The following is a 6,000-nucleotide window of genomic DNA, read 5'->3' as shown; positions in this document are numbered from 1 at the left end:
GTGGTAGAAGGGATGGTTGCAGAGCTGTGCTCATTCACGGTCATGACCCACCCCATGGTGTAAAGGAGCTGTGGCAGCCTGACCTCAGGCTGCAGTGACCCTGGAGAGCATCAAGATGGGTGTGGTGGAGGTGGTTATCACAGCATGGTGACCCTAGAGGCCACATGGACGGGTGGCCAGTGGGCTGATGCTTAACACCTACAACCAGAAAAAGGCAAAAGTGGAAGAGCAGAAAGCTCAGGGCAGCTGCAGCTGCCCAAATAAAGTCATGAGCCTTTCCTCGGTCATGCACCAGCGTCTATTTTCAGATCTGGGACCAATTAACTGAGGAGGTGGCCACATTTCTAGGAAGTAGGATCTCATAACACTGTGTCACATGCATCCCATACTGAGCCCCCGAACCCTCCCCCAAAGGGAACCGTGGCCATTGACTCAGGTGGCTGGATGCTGGGAAGGGGCAATGCCCAGACATTTCGAGGACTGGTGGACACAGGGTCTGCACTGACACTGACATGCATGGCCCCGAGTAACTCTGGGACCCTATTGTTGGAGAAGTAGCTTACTGGGGCTGGGGTAATAGATGGAATTCCAGCTACAATTTGGCTCTCAGTAGTCCGCTGAGTCCACGGTCCCACCTGTGACCATTTCTGCAGTCCGTGAGTGCGCAATTGGAATTGATGTATTTGGCAGTTGGTGTCACCACTATCTGGGGTCCTTGACCCGTGGGATTCTCTATTCCCACTCCCCCCAACCTCCATCCCCTGCCGAAAACATACATCAAAAACACCATTGCACCCCAGGAGAAATGGTGGCGATTAATAACCCCAGGAAAGATGTAAAGAGTAAAGAGGAGGTGGTCCCATCATATCTCCCTCCATTTCACTGACTGGCCTGGCCCCTGTGGAAACTGGATAGATCTTGGAGAGACAGCATGGACTGCAGGCTCAACCCGATAAAAGCTCTGATGTCAACTGTAGCGTCGGGTACGGTATTGTTAAAGCAAAATGAGAAGGCCTAAGGGACAAAGAAGGCCTTTGAGTTGGCAAATGTATCCTTTCCTATTCTAATTGGAAGAGAGGATCAGAAAGTTTGCATTCATGTGGATGGACAACAATATTCATTCACAGTTTACCTCAGGGCTATGTTAATTCTACTGCCCTCCCTCATAATCTAAGCCAGCGCGGTCTGAACTACGTGGCCTTCTCATAGAACAGCACAGGGCCCAGTGCACTGATGACTTCACGCATGCCCATCAGGTAGGACGAGCTAAAGGTGGCGAGTGAGCAAAGCCTAGGTAAGATGCAGGCCCACTAGCAGGTGGGAGGCAAACCCCATGAAGATTCAAGGACCTGCCACTTCAGCGAGTTGTTCGGAGGCCCAGCAGTTAGGGGCATGCCCGCATATCCGCTCCCCAAAATTAAAGACAAATTGCCGCATCCTGCATCAACAATCACACAGAAGAAAACAAAGTGCCTGGTAGGCCTCTTTGGGTTCTGGAGGCAACACGTTTCACACCTAGGAACACTTCTGCAGCGCACATACCAGGTGACATGAAAAACTGTCAGCTTCACGTGGGCTTAGGAGCAGAAGCGGCTCCCTCGCAGGTCCAGGCTCCCACTAAGCAGCCCTGTTGCTTGGGCTGTAAGGCCCAGCCAACCTCGTGGTGCTGAAGGTGCAGGTGGTAGAAAGAGATGCTGGGTAGAGCTTACAGCAAGCTCAGTGGGAGAATCCCAGCGCAGAGCTCGGAACTTTGGAGAAGGCGGTGCTATCCATAGCCAAGAATTAGCCTGCTTTTGAAAAGTAGCTCCTGGCATGTTACGGGCCCTTGATCACAGGGTACCAAGTGGCCAGGCATCCAGAAGTGTCTACTATGAGCTGGGTTCTGCCAGATTCACAAGTCGTAAAGTTGAATGGCCCCACCATCAGTCCATTTCACGGGGGGCATGGAGGGTCAGGCCCAGCAGAATCAGATGGCACAAGGTTGCATGAGCCAGGAAGGTGGTCCTGACTTCCTGTCACTCCCTTCCTCAGCTCACACCTATGGCCACCAGGGAGGGTCCTATACAACCAGTTAAGGAGGGGGACAGAGCCCAAACTTGGTTTAAGGGTGGGTCAGCTCAGCATGGGGGTACAAGCTGAAAATGCATGGTGACTACATTCCAGTGACATGGGGTGGCTGTGAGTGTCAGTAGAGGGAAAACCTTTTCTCTGGGTGGAACAACGAGCAGTGCCCCTGGCCATCCACTTTGAGTAGAAAGAGAAGTGGCTCAAGGCAAGACCCTGCTCACCAAGGCCAGCCGAGCTGCTCCTGCCTCTGACTTCCCAGCCCGCCAGCACCAATGCCAAGCCTCTTGGTGGGACGGCTCTGTGAGGACAGCCACCCGCGACTCCATTCGGTCCAATCTACTCATACACCACCCCCTGCGACTGCTAAGCTGGGCAAACTGTGCCTGTAGAAGCCCCTTCTGCACTCGATCGCTGCTGCTGGGCAGGGCAGTGTGGAACAGGACCTGTGAAGTCACTGTGAAGGGGATGCCGTCCCCTGCTGGGCAGTGAGGGTGTCCGTGCCTGTGGGTAGGGCACACAGTACCACGTCTGTGCCCAGGATTCCTACAGGCTGTTTCTAGCCACGGACCAGCACAGTGGGTGCTGATGCAGGTCACCCATAAAGACAGCTGCAGCTCGAGGGCTCCCACAGCCCTTTCTCAGCCTGGCACAGCAGCCCAGGAGCCTGTCCATCTGGTCTTTCCTTCTCCCATTCCCCATGTACCCCTTCTCTCTGTGCCTCTAGCCAGGCCTCGGTGGCTGCTGCAGCTGAGCTGTTTTTTGGATGTAAAAGATCCATCGCCGGCCCATTTCTCAAGGGGTGTAGGTCTATAACGAAATTTGAAAATGTTCAAATAAAAGACAGCCTTAAAAAATCAGTTAAGCTGGCCAGGTGCAATGGCTTATGCCTGGAATCCCGGTACTTCGGGAGGCTGAGGCGGCAGATTACCTGAGATCAGGAGTTGGAGCCTGGTCAACATGGCAAAATCCTGTCTCTACTAAAAATACAAAAAAAAAAAAAAAAAAATTAGCCTGGTGTGGTGGCACATGCCTGTAATCCCAGCTACTCAGGAGGCGGAGGCAGGAGAATCGCTTGAACCCAGGAGGTGGAGGTTGCCGTGAGCCGAGATTGTGCCACTGCACTCCAGCCTGGGTGACAAAAGCGAAACTCCACCTCAGAAAAAAAAAAAAAAAATCAATTTAGCTCTGTAAGAATTCAGCATTTTGTTCTTTTTTAAAAAAAAAAAAATTTGCTACAAATCACTGAAAAAAAAATCAGTTCTGGATTGGGGATGATGTGAAGTCTGGCCTCTGAGAACCACAGGTATAAAACGCACTGGGCACTCCTGGTTTCCCCAGCACAGGTGGAAGTTTGCCCTTATATGGTGGTAACTGATGCGTATTTTTCTCATGTCTGCTTTGTAGATGGGCACACGTAAGTGTAAATGCCCTAACACAGCAAATGGAGGTGGTGGGGAAGTGCCTATTGTAGGCAGAACTTCATTCTCATGCAGCAAAGGTGATGGCTTCACTCTGGTTTTCAAACAGCCTCTTCTGAGACAGAGTTGGGAGAGGACGGCAGGAGGGCTCGGACCCCGACTGCTCCCTGCAGCCCGAAGCCCTGCAGTGAAGCTGTTGCTTCCTCTGCTTGGCACTCATGTCCTATGATCAATAATCAGGCACTTTGAAGTTGGCTGGACCTCATTTGTGCTGTCTTTTGGAATTAATTGAAACCTTAATACTCTGCTCTAATAGTTTCTTTTGAACTATGGAAATAGCAGCCCTGTAAGAAAATATTTCTGAAGGGAATGCTGAAAATAGCTTAAACTTTTCTCTGTAAAGTTTTTCCCGGTGAGCAATGTTTTTAACTGAAAATGTTCCCTTGTAATTATGCCTCTGTCTGTATTTGTGCTTTTCTTTTGCTTGACTTCCATTCTGTTTATTCAGCAGTTAAGGGCCATGCCACAGTGATCAGCTGACCGAAGGACAGCCTCGTGATGTGCTTAGAAAGCAAGAAAGTGGAGCCCAAATAAAGAAACCAGACGCGCGGCTTCCCTCCCCAACACAGCAGTTAACGTGGAGAGGAATGATCTTTCTGAGATGCCCTCCACTCTCCCTTTCCTATTAAAGATGGGAGAGAGACAGAGAGAGAGAGAGAGAGAGCGTGAGCGCGAGCGAGAGAGAGCGAGAGATCAGATGATCAGATTTAGGAATCCATCCAACCTAAAACAAAGAAAAAAGAAATCATCAGATGTGGCTGAGGTACCACAACTGCAAGACGCTGCTAGTGCAGTATCTGGAGCAGAAGCCGCCGGCCTTCAGGGAGTTGTGGCCCAAAGCTGTTACTTCCCATTTCTCTTTCCACCCCACCTCAACAACAGCAGCAACATCACAGGCAAAATCAGTACCAAGTACTTAAAAGCTAATTTTTATTTCTTTTTAAAATTGTTTTTATTTTTTAGCATTTAGCAACACCCCTTGACTAATGAGTTTCTTTATTATATCACAAAAAGCAGAAGCCAGGAAAAGCATTAAGGTTTTAGGTTTATAGTTTTTTTTAGTAAAGTTCCCTTGCATCTATTTCTTATTTGTTTATTATTAAGACAGGGTCTCAGTCTATCACTCAGGCTGGAGTGCAGTGGCATGATCATGGCTCACTGTAGCCTCAAACTCCCAGGCTCAAGGGATCGTCCCACATTCAACCTCCCGGGCAGCTGGGACGACAGGTGCACCACCACACCTGGCTAATTAAATTTTTTTTTTTTTTTTTTGTAGAGACGGGGTGCTGCTCACGCTGGTCTCAAACTCCTGGCCTCAAGCAATCCTCCCTCCTTGGCCTCTCAGTGTTGTGGTTATAGGCATGAGCCACCCCACCTGCCTCCTTCTCATTTCAGAATTTTATTTATTCTTCTGGATTTGAACATATGCTACTAAAGAGGGAATCTACAATGAAAATAAAGCAAGACCACTCTCAAAGCACATGGCAGCACATGGAGCAGGGTCTTCAGCATGCACAGGGCCTGACAGCCAGTCCAGGCCCAGGGGAGCCAGGACGGTAGGTGAACACAGGGGTCTTTGTGTCTTGTTCACTGCGGTATCCCCAGAACCCAGGCCAGGCTTGGCACATGGGACGGCACTCTGAGTGAAGCAAATACAAGTAAGATTTCTAAATCAAGGCTTAACTCTGGGAAGCAGAGGTGTCTGATAGTTGTCTGGGATTTGTTAGGCAGCATAAGATGCTACCTAGTGAATGTGACCAGAGTTAGTTTTATATAAAAGAGAATCACTGGACATACAGTCAGTCAGCCCTCTGAATCTGCGGGTTCTGCATCTGTGGATCAAACATATTAGGAAGACAAACATATTAGGAAAAAAATACCATAATAGAATATAAGCTGGGTGTGGTGACTCACGTCTGTAATCCCAGCACTTTGGGGGAGGCTGAGGTGGGAGGATTGCTTGAGGCCACGGGTTCGAGACCAGCCGGGCAGCACAGGGAGACTGCACCACTGCAAAAAATAAAAAAATTAACTGGTGTGGTAGCGTGCACCTGTGGTCCCAGCTATTTGGGAGACTAAGATGGGAGGATCACTTGAGCTGGGGAAGTCGAAGCTGCAGGGAGCCATGATCATGCTACTGCACTGCAGCCTGGGTGACAGAGCAAGACCCCATCTCAAACAAAACAAAACAAACAAACAAAAAATAAAGACCAATACAATATAACAACTATTTACAGAGCATTTCCATTGTATTAGGTATTATAGGTAGTCTAGAGCTGATTTAAAGCGCAGGGGAGGATGGGCATAGGTTATATGCAAATACAACGCCATTTTATATCAGGAACTTGAGCATCCGAGGGTTCGGTATCCATGGAGGTTCTCGAGTAAAACCTCTGTGGATTCCGAGGGATGACGGAATAATTTAATGGAAAAGATACTCGAAAACAGAACTAGA

Source organism: Macaca nemestrina, chromosome 5 (genome assembly GCF_043159975.1).
Source record: "Macaca nemestrina isolate mMacNem1 chromosome 5, mMacNem.hap1, whole genome shotgun sequence".
Classification (NCBI taxonomy): Eukaryota; Metazoa; Chordata; class Mammalia; order Primates; family Cercopithecidae; genus Macaca; species Macaca nemestrina.
The sequence above is the reverse complement of the archived record's forward strand: the minus strand, read 5'-3'. Positions refer to the sequence as shown.